Raw genomic sequence first — 18486 nt, 5'->3', positions numbered from 1 at the left:
GCCGCCTCTAAGCTTAGTCCAGTGCCTGAGTATACTGCTTGAAGTGTGCTCCTGCTTTGCTGCTCTTGGTTCCTGATTGACATTTGGATCCTCCTGAAAAACAACCGACACCGACTCTGGACTTACCCGGTCTCATCAAGCTGTGCCCGGACTCCGTCTGCCGTCTTTGGTCAGCACTTCTGCCCGGTTCCTTCCGGTTCGTAACCACTCTGGACTCTCATCCCATGCGGACATTTTTGGACTTTACCTATTGCCCCTTGTGTCCCGGCTGCTGCGCATTTAGGCCTTCTGGGGTGATTGCCAGACAGTCCCTGTATAGGGGTTCGCTCTTGGTGGTCTCCCTGGGGGAGTCCGGTGTGTGGCCCCGGGAATTCCCTTCGCTCCGATCCTGGAAGGTATTTCTTGTGTTTATTGTTCTACTGTGTTTTGTTCCGTTTGTGTACCTATCGTTGGTTACATATTATAAACATCTCTGCACCAAGAACTCGTCTCTGGTTGTCATTGCCCTAACGCTATCGAAATCCTCAGTACATACAATAGTATTACATTATACTCAGGCCATAAAAGGATTTCGCTGGGGCAATGACTGAGACACGAGTAGATCAGCTTTTTTCCATGATTAACTCCTTGCAGCAAGAGATGGAGGCGGTGCAGAATAAACTTAGAGATGTGGAGGCACAGCTGGGCCATGATCACCAGGTACTGGGTCCGGCTATTCAGGATTTGCAAGTCAGAGTGGAGGCTCAGGAAGCCGTCCCCACTACGTCCGTATCAGCTGCCGGTATGCCTAGGTTACCCCCATTTCGTTTCAGTGGTGATCGTAGTCAGTTTCGTGGATTTGTTAACCAGTGTATACTGTTTTTTGATGTACATGCTGATTATTATCGTTCTGACCGGTCAAAAGTGTTATGTATAATCATGTTGTTAACCTCACGAGCACTGGCTTGGGCTAATCCTATGATAGAGAATCGGGATATCCGTTTAAATCACCTGGATGACTTTCTGACCACAATGGCGCAAATGTTTGATGATCCGAATCGCCGTGCTAACGCTGAATCGGCTCTCCTTTCCTTACGTCAGGGAAAGCGGTCTGTCGTTGAATACGCCACTGAGTTCAAGAGGTTAGTGGTAGACAACGACTGGGGAAACAATGCGTTATTGTCAGTTTTCAGAAAAGGTTTGTCCGGTACCATCAAGGACGAGTTAGCTCGTTCCGAATCTCCAGGGGATTTTGAACTGTTTCTCCAACACTGTGTGCGTATTGATACCCGCTTGACGGAACGTAGACAGGAAAAATGGGCAGCTGTAAACCGGGTAACCAACTTTGCGTTTCCTTCCAGAGAACCCGCTCTCAGGACGCCACGGGAGGCCGAGGACGTTCCTATGCAAGTGGACTCTCTGCAAAAGCGAGAGACCAACGAACGTCGTGAACACCGGCTCCGTGAGCGTTTGTGTTTCTATTGCGGTCAATCGGACCATTTCTTGATTGACTGCCCGAGACGTCCAAATCGCCCAAATAAGGTATTGGCAGCCATGGCAGAGTGTGACAACACGGACGCAGAGTCCGATATCTCTGAGGCAAGTGGACACCTGGATGCGGTATTTCCCTTGACTGTAATGTCAACATCACCTAAGGACTCAGAAGGGAAATACACCCATTGCTCGCTTCCCATTCAGATCCGGTGGGAGGGACAGTTAATACCTACATCTGCTATGATAGACTCTGGACAAGGGGGTAATTTCATGGACTCTTCTTTTGCCAGGAAACACGGTATCCGTACTCAACAAAGATCCTCACCGGTTACCATGGAGACGGTAGACGGATCTCCGTTAGTTTCTGGACCAGTTGATCGGGAAACAGTACCCCTAGAATGTGTGATGAAGCCAGGTCAGCAGGAGACCCTTGTTTTCATGTTGATTTCTTCTCCCCATTTTCTGATTATTTTAGGAATTCCATGGCTACGGTCTACAAATCCAGTCATCGATTGGGAGACTAAGGAAATATCCTTCCCACCGCAGAGTGGTCCGACCATTAGTCCAACTGTACCGGTTCCAGTAACACCGAATGCGGAGGGCACTGTACAGGTACCTGTTCTACCCCCGGTTTATCATGACTTCGCTGATATATGCGACAAAAGAAAAGCAGATCGGCTTCCCCCGCATAGACCGTATGATTGTCCCATAGACTTACTCCCAGGGGCGGAGATCCCGTTTGGTCATGTCTACCCGTTGGCGGCACCTGAGCTAGAAGCACTAAAGGAGTACATCGATGAAAGTCTAGCCAAGGGATTTATTCGCCCTTCTACCTCACCAGCAGGGGCACCAATCTTTTTCGTGAAAAAGAAAGAGGGGACTCTGAGACCTTGTATTGACTACCGGGAACTAAATAAGATAACCATCCGGAACCGGTATCCGTTACCGTTGATTCCTGAGCTATTGGAGAGAGTCCAACAGGCAAAGATATTCACTAAATTGGATCTCCGTGGGGCATATAATCTACTCCGCATACGTCCCGGAGATGAGTGGAAGACAGCGTTCAGATGTCGGTATGGACATTATGAGTACCTAGTGATGCCTTTTGGACTTTGTAACGCTCCTGCGGCTTTCCAACACCTAGTCAACGATATTTTTAGGGATATAATGGACCAATTCATGGTGATTTATCTGGATGATATCCTGATCTTTTCTGATTCCCTACAGGAACACCAGGAGCACGTCAAGACAGTACTTACCCGTCTGAGGGATAACCACCTGTACATTAAACTGGAGAAGTGCGAATTCCATTGCTCACAAATACAATTTTTAGGATATGTCATCTCTCCTCAGGGACTGAACATGGAGTCTGGCAAGATTCAAGCAATTCTAGACTGGCCGGAACCGGGAAACATCAAGGAGGTACAACGCTTTGTCGGTTTTGCCAACTTTTACCGACGCTTTATCCGTAACTTTTCAGAGATCGTCCGTCCCATCACTCTGTTAACCAAGAAAGGACAGAAGTTTGTGTGGTCCGCCCAGACCCAGGAAGCTTTCAATCGTCTCAAGGTTTGTTTTACCTCAGCGCCAATACTAGTACACCCGAATCCCGCACTCCCCTTTATTGTGGAAGTCGACGCTTCCGATTATGCATTAGGGGCAATCCTTTCTCAAAGGACTGGGGACAAGAGTCTCTTGCATCCGTGTGCTTTCTTTTCTCGCCGGTTGTCCCCTGCAGAAAGGAACTATGACATTGCGGACAAGGAATTGTTGGCGATTATTTCAGCTTTTAAGGAATGGAGACACCACTTACAGGGAGCTGCGCAGCAAGTGATAGTACTCACAGATCATCGTAACCTGGAATTTCTTAAGTCTGCCAGGTGCCTGTCTCCACGGCAAGCCCGTTGGAGCTTATTCCTTAACCAGTTCAATTTTATCGTTACATACCGTCCAGGTTCACGTAATGGGAAAGCCGATGCCTTGTCCCGAATCCACGCCATGGACTCCGTGCCTGGAACCCCGTCTCAGACCGTGTTATCAGATGCCAATTTCGTTGGAGTAATCCAGGACCAGGACTTGTGGAAGGACATCAAGCTGGCCTATGATGGTGACGTATTTCTTGCTGCCCCCCCGAATGATGTGACTCTTGTTCTTCGGAATGGTGTGTGGTTGAGAGAGCGACGTATTTATGTCCCGGAGGCCGTAAGACTTCGGGTTCTCAAGTTGGTCCATGACTCCGTGTTGGCTGGTCATAGGGGGGTACAGAAGACGCAGGAATTTCTGAGCCGTTTTTTCTGGTGGCCTACCTGTTTAAAGGATGTAAAAGACTATGTCCACTCATGTGTGGTTTGTGCCCGGTGCAAGGTCCCTCGTGTGGCTCCTACGGGACTTCTCCAACCGTTACCCGTTCCATCTCGCCCTTGGGGATCCATCTCAATGGATTTTATTGTGGAGTTGCCAGTCTCAGGCGGTCACAATACCATTTTAGTGGTGGTGGATCGGTTGACAAAAGCTGCTCACTTTATTCCGTGTACCGGTCTTCCCTCAGCCGCAGAGACAGTGGATTTGGTTATCCAGAACATATTCCGTTTGCATGGGGTACCAGATGAGATCATCTCTGACCGGGGCGTGCAGTTCACGTGTAAGTTCTGGAAGGGATTTTGTTCGGCACTCCAGATTGATGTCTGTTTATCTTCTGCATACCATCCTCAGACAAATGGGCAAACCGAACGGACTAATCAAACCCTGGAACAGTACCTTCGATGTTATGTCAGCCATCTGCAGGACGATTGGTTGAAGATGCTTCCTTTGGCGGAGTTCTCGTATAACAACACTCAGAGCAGCTCCACTAAGGTAACGCCCTTTTTTGCTAACTTGGGTTACCATCCGAATGTTTTGCCTAGGTCACCGGTTGCGGTTTCGGTGCCAGCGGTGGAGGACAGATTGACGGAGCTACGACAGAATCTGGAGGTTCTAAAGGACACTGTGGCTTCGGCTCAGGAGCGTTACAAGAGGTCGTCAGACACTCACCGGAAACAGGCACCCATGTATAAGGTAGGGGACTCGGTGTGGTTATCCACCAAAAACCTGAGATTGGGTGTTCCTTCGCAGAAGCTGGGACAGAAATTCATCGGTCCGTTTAAGATCACCGGGATCGTGAGCCCTGTGGCCTGTCGGCTGCGGTTGCCGCACCATTTAAAGGTACACCCGGTCTTTCATGTTTCTCTCCTCAAACCCGTTTCCCCTAATACGTTTCATGGTCGTGTCGTGCCTCCTCCTCCGCCTGTGATGGTTGACGGCGAGGAGCAGTTCGTGGTTGAGGACATTATTGACTCCCGGCTCCATCGTCATCGGCTTCACTATCTGGTACGTTGGCAGGGGTACTCCCCCGAGGACGATTCCTGGGAACCGGTGGGTAACATTCGGGCGCCCCGGAAGATTGCTCAGTTTCATCGGCGGTACCCGGACAAGCCAGGCCCTGATCCGTCCTGAGGCCGTTTCTGGGGGGGGGAGTACTGTCAGGCTTCCGGGATTTCCAGTTCTCTTTTGAAAGAGCTTGCCCTCGGTTAACATGGAGTTTGCTGTTCTGTTGCCCTACTTCCTGTCCAGCTGCTTAAAAGGCCGCCTCTAAGCTTAGTCCAGTGCCTGAGTATACTGCTTGCTGTGTGCTCCTGCTTTGCTGCTCTTGGTTCCTGATTGACATTTGGATCCTCCTGAAAAACAACCGACACCGACTCTGGACTTACCCGGTCTCATCAAGCTGTGCCCGGACTCCGTCTGCCGTCTTTGGTCAGCACTTCTGCCCGGTTCCTTCCGGTTCGTAACCACTCTGGACTCTCATCCCGTGCGGACATTTTTGGACTTTACCTATTGCCCCTTGTGTCCCGGCTGCTGCGCATTTAGGCCTTCTGGGGTGATTGCCAGACAGTCCCTGTATAGGGGTTCGCTCTTGGTGGTCTCCCTGGGGGAGTCCGGTGTGTGGCCCCGGGAATTCCCTTCGCTCCGATCCTGGAAGGTATTTCTTGTGTTTATTGTTCTACTGTGTTTTGTTCCGTTTGTGTACCTATCGTTGGTTACATATTATAAACATCTCTGCACCAAGAACTCGTCTCTGGTTGTCATTGCCCTAACGCTATCGAAATCCTCAGTACATACAATAGTATTACAGCTACCTTACAGAATGGATCTAGTCAGCAGGATTGCAGCAGATCCGGGAGAGGGAGAGGGGGCAGAGGATTAAGGGGATGGGAGAGAGCAGGCAGCAGATCAGGGAGGGGGCAGAGGCTGATGGGGGAGTGAGGTGGCAGATGCAAGGGCGCAGTGGCAGATGCAGGGGCGCAGTGGCAGATGGGGAGAGTGCGGTGGCTGATGGGGAGAGTGCGGTGGCTGATGGGGAGAGTGGGGCGGGAGATGGGGAGAGTGGGGCGGGAGATGGGGAGAGTGTGGCGGCAGATGGGGAGAGTGCGGCGGCTGATGGAGAGAGTGCGGTGGCTGATGGGGAGAGTGCGGTGGCTGATGGGGAGAGTGCGGTGGCTGATGGGGAGAGTGCGGTGGCTGATGGGGAGAGTGCTGTGCTGATGGGGAGAGTGCTGTGGCTGATGGGGAGAGTGCAGTGGCTGATGGGGAGAGTGCAGTGGCTGATGGGGAGAGTGCAGTGGCTGATGGGGAGAGTGCAGTGGCTGATGGGGAGAGTGCGGTGGCTGATGGGGAGAGTGCGGTGGCTGATGGGGAGAGTGCGGTGGCTGATGGGGAGAGTGCTGTGCTGATGGGGAGAGTGCTGTGGCTGATGGGGAGAGTGCAGTGGCTGATGGGGAGAGTGCAGTGGCTGATGGGGAGAGTGCAGTGGCTGATGGGGAGAGTGCAGTGGCTGATGGGGAGAGTGCAGTGGCTGATGGGGAGAGTGCAGTGGCTGATGGGGAGAGTGCAGTGGCTGATGGGGAGAGTGCAGTGGCTGATGGGGGAGTAGAGCAGCGGCGGATACAAGGAGGCAGCAGAAAGAAAGCAGTGGCGTCAGATGCAGGGAGGGTGCAGCGGGAGGAGAGCAGTGGCGTCAGATGCAGGGGCGTAGCGGGAGAGCACTGGAGTCAGATGCAGGGGCGCAGCGGGAGAGTAGTGGCGTCAGATGCAGGGGCGCAGCGGAAGAACAGGGGTGAAGCAGATGGAGGAGGGCAGCGGTGGATCGGGGGCTGTGAATCACAGATGGGCACCCGCAGGGATCGCTCTCCTCAGATTCCACGGAGGGAGAAGCTAAGGAGAGCGATCTCCTACAGCGAGCTCACCCGGTCCCAGATGCACGGTGCTTGGAGAGATCGGTCACAAGGCCGATCTCTCCAATCAGAGCTGGGGGCGGGTGCAGTAAAGCTCATCGAGCTCCAGCCAATGGCCAGTGCTGCAGATGCACTGACATAGCTGGATTTCAATGCTTCAGCCATTTTCAATGGCTGAAACATTACACTGGCTGTGATTGGCTGAGCGGCGTTCGTCAGCCAATCACAGCCTCCGTAAGTCCGGGAAGGAGACACCACCCCTCCTGAGGTCAGGTACAAGTCCTCTCCTTCCCGAATCTACAGTTTTTGAAAACCGATCGCGGTCACCGGGGCTCTGGGGCCGCGATTTCGCCATGACGGATGTATCCGTCATGGGTCTTTAAGTACCAGGGCACCATGACAGCTAGATCCGTCAAAGGTCGTGAAGGGGTTAAGCAAATGAAGTGCTATTGCCTGGGGATAGGGCTCTTTATCTGGTGATACAGTCTTATTTTTTTAATGAGGCATGCACAGTTGCCAATTACATGTTAATAGTGGGTTGCATATTTATATTCAGGTACACAGTGTAGGACATTTTTTTATTCAGAGGTTGTATATATACAGTGAAGTTAATAATTATTTGATGCCTTGCTGATTTTGTAAGTTTGCCCATTGACATAGATATGAACAGTCCATAATTTTAAGGGTAAGTTAATTTTAACAGTAAGAGAATATCCAATATAAAATTCAGAAAATCATTGTATAAATGATAAAAGTTTATTTGCATTTTGCAGAGAGAAATAAGTATTTGATCCCTCTGGCAAACAAGACTTAATACTTGGTGACAAAACCCTTGTTGGCAAGCACAGCAGTCAGACTTTTTTGTAGTTGATAATGAGGTTTGCGCACATGTCAGGAGGAATTTTGGTCCACTCCTCTCTGCAGATCATCTCTAAATCATTAAGCTTTTGAGGCTGTTGCTTGGCAACTCGGAGCTTAAGCTCCCTCCATAAGTTCTCTATGGGATTAAGGTCTGGAGACTGACTAGGCCACTCCATGACCTTAATGTGCTTCTTTTTGAGCCACTCCTTTGTCGCCTTGGCTGTATGTTTTGGGTCATTGTCGTGCTGGAAGACCCAGCCACAACCCATTTTTAATGTCCTGGCAGAGGGAAGGACATTTTATGTCACCCAGGATTTTATGGTACATGGCTCCATCCATTGTCCCATTGATGCAGTGAAGTAGTCCTGTGCCCTTAGCAGAGAAACACCGACAAAACATAATGTTCCACCTCCAAGCTTGACAGTGGGGACGGTGTTCTTTGGGTCATAAGCAGCATTTCTTTTCCTCCAAACATGTCGAGTTGAGGTAATGCCAAAGAGATCATTTTTTTGTCTCCTCTGACCACAGCACCTTCTCCCAATCACTGTCAGAATCATCCAGGTGTTCATTGGCAAACTTCAGACAGGCCGGCTGCACATGTACCTTATTGAGCAGTGGGACTTTGCGGGCACTGCAGGATTTTAATACATTACGGCGTAATGTGTTACCAATGGTTTTCTTGGTGACAGTGGTCCCAGCTGCCTTGAGATCATTAACAATTACCCCCCCCATGTAGTTTTAGGCTGATCTCTCACCTTCCTCATGAGCCTGGATACCCCACAAGGTGAGATTTTGCATGGAGCCCCAGACTGATGTCGATTGACACTCATTTTATATTTCTTCCATTTTCTTACTATTGCACCAACAGTTGTCTCCTTCTCACCCAGCGTCTTACTTATGGTTTGTAGCCCATTCCAGCCGTGTGCAGGTCTATGATCTTGTCTCTAACTTCCTTAAAAAGTTCTTTGGTCTTGCCCATGTGATAGAGGTTAGTGTCTGAGAGATTAATGGAGTCTGTGGAAAGGAGTCTTTTATACAGGTGACAATTTAAGACAGCTGCCTTTAATGCAGGTAACAATTTGATTAGGAGCATCTAACTGGTCTCTAGGAGCCAGAACTCTTAATGGTTGGTAGGGGATCAAATACTTATTACTCTCTGCAAAATGCAAATAAATGAATAAATTTTTAGAATTTATACAATGTGAGTGTATGGATTTTATTTTGGATATTCTATCTCTCACTGTCAAAATTATGGATATCAAAATTACAGAACAATGTATGATCACTTGCTTTTTTTCACAAATAATGTAATCTACATTGATAAACATTTGAAGGTTTTTTGTAAGGGGTACACCATGCCACTAGAATACTGTTTTACAACAGGTACAAAGTTTATCAACATAAAATCGTTATTTTGCCCAAAATATGATGATCATAATTAGAAAATAACAATGATTGAAATGATTGTAGCGCTGAAAAAAGATTATAATCTGAAGGTAACAACAATCACCAATCAGTAGGACGTGTACAGGCCTTTGCTTTGAATGACTAGAGCACATCTGTGGCCACAGGACATCACTAGTCTCACACTGCTCTGGTGTGATTTTAGTCCACTCTTCTTCCACTCTCTTCCACAGTTCTTTGACTGTTGTGGGTTTTTTGGCCATAAATTGTCACCAAGGATTTTCCAGAGGTTTTCTATTGGGATTAGATCAGGACTCTGCGTCGGCCATTTCATTGTTTCAATGTTTTCTGTTTCAAGGAACTGCTTTTCCCATTTTGCTGTGTGACAGGGGGCATTGTACTGTGATGAACACAATTAAGGAACCACGTGTTGTTGAAGAAGGTTCTGATACACACTTGTATTCACTCTGCCATATAGCTGTATGAGAGATCCAACTTCTCATGCAGAAAACATTCCCCAAACTGTGACACTTTCTCCTCTACCTTTCACTGACTTCTTAACACACTTTGGATTCAGTCTTTCCCCAGTTTGTCGATGAATATAATGTTTCCTATCAGACCCCCAAAAAAAAACTTGCTTTCATCACTAAAATTAACTGTGGACCACTTCTCCTCTGTCCACACAACATGCTCTTCACCAAAACTGAGTCTAGCCTTTTGAGGTTTTTCTGCTAATGAGAGGTTTGGTCAGTGCAGAGTGGACTTTCAGTCCAAATGCTCTTAAACGTCAAAACACTGTATGACAAGACAGATCCTTACCCTGTTGAATACTGAACTGTTGAATAATTCCAAGTAGAATAGGGTTTATGGCACACTTGGAGATATAGGTGCTCAAGAAGGGTTCAAACCCACCATAAAATGCAGAAAAAACTTAGCACACCAAAATGAATAAAAGGACTTTATTATACAGGCAATCAAAAAAATCCAAAATGTAACGTTTTGACCCTTATATTTGGGCCTTCATCGGTTACATTAGATTCTTGAGTAGGAATGTGCCTTTATGATGGTGACACAGTCAAAATCACCTTGGGATCTACTGAAAAATCAGATTGCTGTTCTGTATAGATGTAATTATAATGGTGCAGTGTGGCAGAGTGTCTTACACGCAGGCACTCTCCTCCCTACGTGTAAGACGCTTTGCTACACTGCGCCACTACATCTATACAGAATAGCAATCTGAATTTTCAATAGATCTCACGGTGATTTTGACTACCACCATCATAAAGGCACATTCCTACTCAAGAATCTAATGTAACCGATGAAGACCCAAATATAAGGGTCAAAACGTTACATTTTGGATTTTTTTGATTTCCTGTATAATAAAGTCCTTATATTAATTTTGGTGAGCTAAGTTTTTTCTGCATGTTGAATAATTCCAGCTGTAGTGTTGAAACGATTACCCATGGAGATTCTCCACATTATCCTGTCCTCTATTGCATTTTTCTTTTGAGGGCAACCAGCCTTCTTGGGGGACTTGAAAGAGTTTGTGATGTTGTAAAGATGCAATATTCTCAAAACCACAGACTTGGAACAACTAACTTCTCTTGCTATGGCTTATAGGGTCACCAGTTTGGCCTTCAGCTGGACAACCTGCTGCCGCAGGGTTTCAGTCACTTTGAAACAATATACCATTTTGCAAAGTCAGTGCAAACTGGAAAGTTATTCTGCCAGTTACATAGGGTTTGTCAGATAATTAAGGAAATTACCCCTATGTACCAGATTAACACCAATAACTTGCAGGTATCTGAAAGTGTTCTCTAATTTTGATCAGTGTTCTTTATTATTTATCTCATTTACATTTTTATGTGTCTATTATAAATTCAATTTATGAAATAAGCTTAAAATACTGCTAGTTTACTCATGGTAGGATATAATCACATAGGACTACACAATGACCGGGACATTTAGGAAATTGTGTGTTCCTAATTTTGATCTCCAGTGTATATGTGTGTGTGAGTAACTAAGTTATTTTCAAGGGTGCGGTTCGCTGTCGAAAAAGAGGAGTAGCAGACTTTTGTGCAAAAATCTTTGCAGAGAATATGTCGACATGAAGGTTTGACTACAGTCATGGCCAAAAGTTTTGAGAATGACACCAAAATTATATTTTCACATGATCTGTTGCCCTCTGGTTTTTAATTGTGTTTGTCTGATGTTTACATCACATACAGAAATATAATTGCAATCATATTATGAGTACCAAAAGGTTATATTGACAGTTAGAATGAGATAATGCAGCAAGTCAATATTTGAAGTGTTGACCCTTCTTCTTCAGGACCTCTGCAATTCTCCCTGGCATGCTCTCAGTCAACTTCTGGACCAAATCCTGACTGATAGCTGTCCATTCTTGCATAAGCAATGCTTGCATTTTGCCAAAATTTGTTGTTTTTTGTTTGTCCACCCGTCTCTTGATGATTGCCCACAAGTTCTCAATGGGATTAAGATCTGGGGAGTTTCCAGGCCATGGACCCAAAATCTCTGTTTTGTTCCATGAGCCATTTAGTGATCACCTTTGCTTTATGGCAAGGTGCTCCATCATGCTGGAAAAGGCATTGTTGGTGCCAAACTGCTCTTGGACAGTTGGGAGAAGTTGCTCTTGGAGGACATTCTGGTACCATTCTTTATTCATGGCTGTGTTTTTAGGCAAGACTGTGAGTGAGCCGATTCCCTTGGCTGAGAAGCAACCCCACACATGAATCGTTTCAGGATGCTTAACAGTTGGCATGAGACAAGACTGGTGGTAGCGCTCACCTCTTCTTCTCCTAATAAGCTGTTTTCCAGATGCCCCAAACAATCGAAAAGGGGATTCATCTGAGAAAATGACTTTACCCCAGTCCTCAGCAGTCCACTCCCTGTACCTTTTGCAGAATATCAGTCGGTCCCTGATGTTTTTTCTGGAGAGAAGTGGCTTCTTGCTGCCCTCCTTGAAACCAGGCCTTGCTCAAGCAGTCTCCGCCTCACAGTGCGTGCATAAGCACTCACACCAGCCTGCTGCCATTGCTGAGCTAGCTCGGCACTGCTGGTAGTCCGATCCCGCAGCTGAAACAGTTTTAAGATACGGTCCTGGCATTTGCTGGTCCTTCTTGGGCGCCCTGGAGCCTTTTTGGCAACAATGGAAGCTCTCTCCTTGAAGTTCTTGATGATGCGATAGATTGTTGACTGAGGTGCAATCTTTGTAGCTGTGATACTCTTCCCTGTTAGGCCATTTTTGTGCAGAGCAATGATGGCTGCACATGTTTCTTTAGAGATAACCATGGTTAACTGAAGAGAAACAATGATACCAAGCACCAGCCTCCTTTTAAAGTGTCCAGTGGTGTCATTCTTACTTAATCATGACTGATTGTTCGCCAGCCCTGTCCTCATCAACACCCACACCTGTGTTAATGGAACAATCACTAAAACAATGTTAGCTGCTCCTTTTAAGGCAGGAATGCAATGATGTTTTACATGTGTTTTGGGGGTTGAAGTTCATTTTCTTAGCCAATATTGACTTTGCAAGTAAATGCTGTAAAGCTGATCACTCTTTATGACATTCTGGAGTATATGCAAATTGCCATTAGAAAAACTTAAGCAGTAGACTTTATAAGAATTAATATTTGTAGCATTCTCAAAACTGTTGGCCATGACTGTAGATGGAGAGGAAAATAAATAAAAAGACTCTACAAGGTGAGACATCACTGGATGTAAATATTTATTCTGCATGTATACTGTATAGCAGAGTGCAGAAAGTAGGAACAGTCTTGTTTGTAAAACAACCTAAATTATATATAGCGTCATACGTCATAAAAAGTTCCACAATCGGATGTGTTTAATAAACATTTTTTTAAAACAGGCAGGAAAATGTTTTACCTCACAAAAAAAATCATCTGTGATCTTGTGCTGTAATGTCTGTATACTCTTTTACGTCCTTCCTCTCCAGGAGATGTGGTATGATAAGACCATGTCCCTGTACATTTAGACACATCCATTACACAGTACATAGCAGGGGCACATATATAACATTATCTCAGCCCAGGAGATGTGCTATGATCAAACTATGTCCCTGTACATTTAGACACATCCATTACACAGTACATAGCAGGGTAACATATATAACATTATCTCAGCCCAGGAGATGTGCTATGATCAAACTATGTCCCTGTACATTTAGACACATCCATTACACAGTACATAGCAGGGGCACATATATAACATTATCTCAGCCCAGGAGATGTGCTATGATCAAACTATGTCCCTGTACATTTAGACACATCCATTACACAGTACATAGCAGGGGCACATATATAACATTATCTCAGCCCAGGAGATGTGCTATGATCAGACCATGTCCCTGTACCTTTAGACACATCCATTACACAGTACATAGCAGGGGCACATACGGTATATAACATTATCTCAGCCCAGGAGATGTGCTATGATCAGACCATGTCCCTGTACCTTTAGACACATCCATTACACAGCACATAGCAGGTGCACATATATAAGATTATCTCAGCCCAGGAGATGTGCTATGATCAGACCATGTCCCTGTCCATTTAGACACATTCATTACACAGCACATAGCAGGGGCACATATATAAGATTATCTCAGCACAGGGACATTTTTATTAAATACATCCAATTGTGGAAATTATTATTATTCCAAGATCTATTGCTTAAAATTAACTTTAAAATTAATTTTGTTATGGGGAAAACCCCTCTAATTATTGAACGTATCTACTATATGACGATCAATATAATGTCCCTGGAGTGTTGAATATGCCAATATCTTTAAAATTAGCCTTTTTTCATGGGAAAACCCCTCTACTCTGCCCCTGATGATAATATATGGAAGTAACCACTGTCAGGTAGGTTTTGTTTAATATCTGCTTCATTTCCACATAGTACTTTAGATTAGGTGACATGATAACCTTTAGCTTGTCGCTATTAATAGGCTTATCATTTTTGTATAGTGTCTACACAATTCTGTAGTATTGCCTTCAGCGGTTCCATGTTTAAAGCTGTGATGCCCCTCTGTGGATTTTCAGTTTTCCATAACAAGATTATAGTGTTCTTCCCAAATATCCCCTATCCATTAAAAGGAGGATAACCTGATGATTGCTGGGGTCCCAATGAACGAGAAGGAGACACTAGAGCGCCATCTTTAAAGCACCACTCCAGTTTTTTTTATTGCAGCACTGGAGTGGAGTTTCTAATCTAAGTCCCATGCCCTTTGTGTTATACGTACCTGTCATTGTCTTCACCTTCTATCACCGTCATTCTTCATCAGGTTGCTTTAGCAAAGTCGCAAGTCAATGTAAGTCTATGAGAGCCTCGTTCTGTCCTTGTCCTCGCTCTCAGGCTTAGAATGAGTGCTTGTGACCACCATTACCTCTTACTTCCTGCCAGTCAGAACTTGAGGTCAGAAGATGGCCCCGTGGGACCGGAGCGGTGATGATGGCAGCAGATGAGTATATCACATGGGGACTTTAGATTAGAAGCATCACTCCAGCGCTATAGTGGTGTTTTAATGGAGCAAAGGTGTGCTGTATTCAACTATGTCTGCCAGACCATGAATTGAGTGGAGGCCAAGCAGGTGCACCTATCTTCCATTCAAGATGGGCTGCAGAGCTTATTTCACCATCATTTCGGAGCCAGTAGTCGTCCCGATAGCGATCAGCAAGTTATTCCCTTTCTGATGGATTACGGACACAAGATAACTTGTTTTATGTGTTGCATTATATCTGGGGTGGACATACAACCCGCCACACAGAGACCCGAGAGGTAAGGGGGTCCGATCCCTCCATAGCAGCAAACAGCTTCTGGCACAGACACAGTATTGGGCTGCAAAGGGCCCATTACTGTTCTACACAGGGCACCTTCTGTTTGTGTCTAGCAGTATATATATATATATATATATATATATATATATATATATATATATATATATATATATATATATGGTAATTGTGATTACTGTAGGCGATTACATCACTAATGCCAATCATATTCCAGCTACTCTACAAAGCCTGACTTCTCTGGTTGATATACTTTTCTGGATGTAGTGAGTAGAGAGGGTCCCCAGTGACTGCCGCTGATGCAGCATGACATGTAACCACGTTGACTGATTATTTCATCTGCAGACATACTATTGTTAGGACAAAAGTCACTTTTGTACTACTAAATAATAAATGACTATCCAGGTCTATGTGACATCTGCGGAACTGTCTATGGATATGTATTGGACTATAGCAACCAATCAGATTCCAGCCCTCATTTTTCTAAAGCCCTTTTGAAGATGGAGGCAGCTATCTGGTTGCTATGGGCAACTATTCCACTTTCTTCTTGCTCCACTTTGATAAATGTGCCTTACGCTCTTCTTTCCTTAGCTGGCCTACTAAACTCCATTTACTGAAGATAATGAGCTTAGCCAATATAACTTATGAGCATATATGGGTTGTACCAGTCACTTTCTAGATCACTGGACTGGTTATTAGTTTTACATTTTAGAGAAAAGAATTAAACCCAATAGAAATTCATTACAAATGCAAATAAATAACCAGTGATGTTCAGAGCCTAGAGACGTGGAGAGAGCAGATAGGCCCTGAAAGAGAATACCAGCCAGACAGAAACCACAGGAGCAGCCATGCACAAGTAACATCTGTACATGTAGAGGTATTCATCTGTATCTAGAATCAACTCCAGAAATAATCCACATCTTTATCTCTAGAAATACACATCTAAAAATAATCCACATCTCTGTCTCTCTAGAAATAATCCACATCTCTGTCTCTCTAGAAATAATCCACATCTCTGTCTCTCTAGAAATAATCCACATCTCTGTCTCTAGAAATAATCCACATCTATGTAGCTCTAGAAACACACATCTAAAAATAATCCTCATATCTGTCTCTCTAGAAATAATCCACATCTATGTAACTCTAGAAACACACATCTAGGAAAAAAAAACCCTATCCTCATCTCTGCTTCTCCAGAAATAATCCACATCTCGGTCTCTCTAGAAACACACATCTAGACATAAACCTCATCTTTGTCTCTCTAGAAACAATCAACATCTATATATCTCTAGAAACACACATGTAAAAATAATCCACATCTATGTATCTCTAGAAACACACATGTAGAAATAATCCACATCTCTGTCTCTCTAGAAATAATCCACATCTATATATCTCTAGAAACACACATCTAGAAATAATCTTCATCTCTATCTCTCCAGAAATAATCCACATCTATGTATCTCCAGAAACACACATGGAGAAATAATCCACATCTCTATCTCTCCAGAAAGACACATCTCGAAGAAAAAAAAAACCACCTCATCTTTTAATCAACATCTCGGTCTCTCTAGAAACACGTATCTAGAAATAATCCACATCTTTATATCTCTAGAAACACACATATTGAAATAATCCACATCTCTATCTCTTTAGAAATACACACATACAGAAATAAACATCTGTCTTTCTAAAAATACACAAGACAGAATCCACTTCTCTCTTTCTAGAAACACACATCTAGAAATAATCCTCATCTCTGTATCTCTAGAAATAATCATAATCTCTGACTCTCTAGAAATAATCCACATCTCTGAATCCCTAGAAACACACATATGGAAATAATGTACATTTGTGTCTCTCTAAAAACACACATGCAGAATCTACTTCTCTGTCTCTCTAGAAACACACATATTGAAATAATCCACATCTCTATCTCTTTAGAAATACACACATACAGAAATAACCATCTGTCTTTCTAAAAATACACAAAACAGAATCCACTTTTCTCTCTTTCTAGAATCACACATCTAGAAATAAACCTCATCTCTGTATCTCTAGAAATAATCCTAATCTCTGTCTCTCTAGAAATAATCAACATTTCTGTATCTCTAGAAACACACATATGGAAATAATGTACATTTGTGTCTCTCTAAAAACACACATGTAGACAGAATCCACTTCTCTGTCTCTCTAGAAACACACATGTAGAAATCATCTTCATCTCTGTCTTTTTAGAAATAATCCACATCTCTGTATCTTTAGAAACACACATATGGAAATAATGTACATTTCTGTCTCCCTACAAACACACATGTAAACAGAATCCACTTCTCTGTCTTTCTAGACACACACATGTAGAAATCATTCTTATGTCTGTCTCTCTAGAAATAAGCCACTTATCTGCCTCTCTAGAAACAAACATATAGAAATAATGTACTTTTCTGTCTTACTAAAAGCACACACTGCTCTGTCTCCCTAGAAACAAACATCTAGAAATAATCCTCATCTATGTCTCTCTAGAAACATACAGCTGCATGTACAAATAATCCACATTCTAAATAAACACATCTAGACATAATCCACATGTCAATCACTCTGGAAACAGTAAAGAAATAATCCACATCTGTTTTAAGAAACACACATGTAGAAATAACCTACATCTGTCTCTCTAGAAATAACCCATGTCTGTCTCACTGGAAAGCACATGTATATAACAGTTCTCTCTCTCTCTCTCTAGATATCATCCACATCTATATCTCTAGAACACACATGTAGAAATAAGCCAAAGCTCTATATCTGGAAACACAAATGGAAAAATAATTCAAATCTCTGTCACTTTAGAAACATCTAGAAACCATCCACATCCGTCTCTCTAGAAAAAATCCATGTCTGCTATATGCAGCCACAATCCATAAATATACTGATGGCTAGGCTCAGATAATCCACCTAATTCTCTATATACAAGGCATTTGCGTCCTGACACGCACACAAAGCCGGATCGCAGCAATTATGTGTGTGTGTGTGTGTGTATATATATATATATATATATATATATATATATGTACACACACACATCTATACACGGTGAATACATGACAGTCAGACAATAACACACTGGATATAACACACACACACACACACACACACACATACATCTATGTACAGTGGATATATAACACACACACTGGATATATAGCACACACATCCATAGACTGGATACAGCACACTCACACACACACACACTCACACACACACACATCCATTCACAGTGGATATATAACACAGACACACACACACGCACACATCCATGCACAGTAGATATATAACACACACACACACACACACACGCACACATCCATGCACAGTGGGTATATAACACACACACACATGGATATATGGCACACACACACACATCCATGCACAGTGGATATATAACACACACACTGGATAAATAGCACACACATCCATGCACAGTGGATATATAACACACACACTGGATATATAGCGCACACACAAACACACACACACACATCCATGCACAGTGGATATATAACACACACTGAATATATAGCGCACACACACACACACACACACACACACACACACATACACACACATCCATGCACAGTGGGTATATAACTCAC

At 44.1% G+C, this 18486-nt stretch overlaps 1 protein-coding gene across 2 annotated transcripts in view; it reads right to left on the bottom strand.

The window, feature by feature from the left end:
* The window catches only part of SEMA6B (semaphorin 6B), a 323709-nt gene that overhangs the window by 304196 nt on the left and 1027 nt on the right, over positions 1–18486 (bottom strand). The gene's annotated exons all lie outside the window — the stretch shown is intronic.

The sequence above is a fragment of the Anomaloglossus baeobatrachus genome, chromosome 1 (genome assembly GCF_048569485.1).
Source record: "Anomaloglossus baeobatrachus isolate aAnoBae1 chromosome 1, aAnoBae1.hap1, whole genome shotgun sequence".
Taxonomy (NCBI): domain Eukaryota; kingdom Metazoa; phylum Chordata; class Amphibia; order Anura; family Aromobatidae; genus Anomaloglossus; species Anomaloglossus baeobatrachus.
The sequence above is the reverse complement of the archived record's forward strand: the minus strand, read 5'-3'. Positions and strand labels throughout refer to the sequence as shown.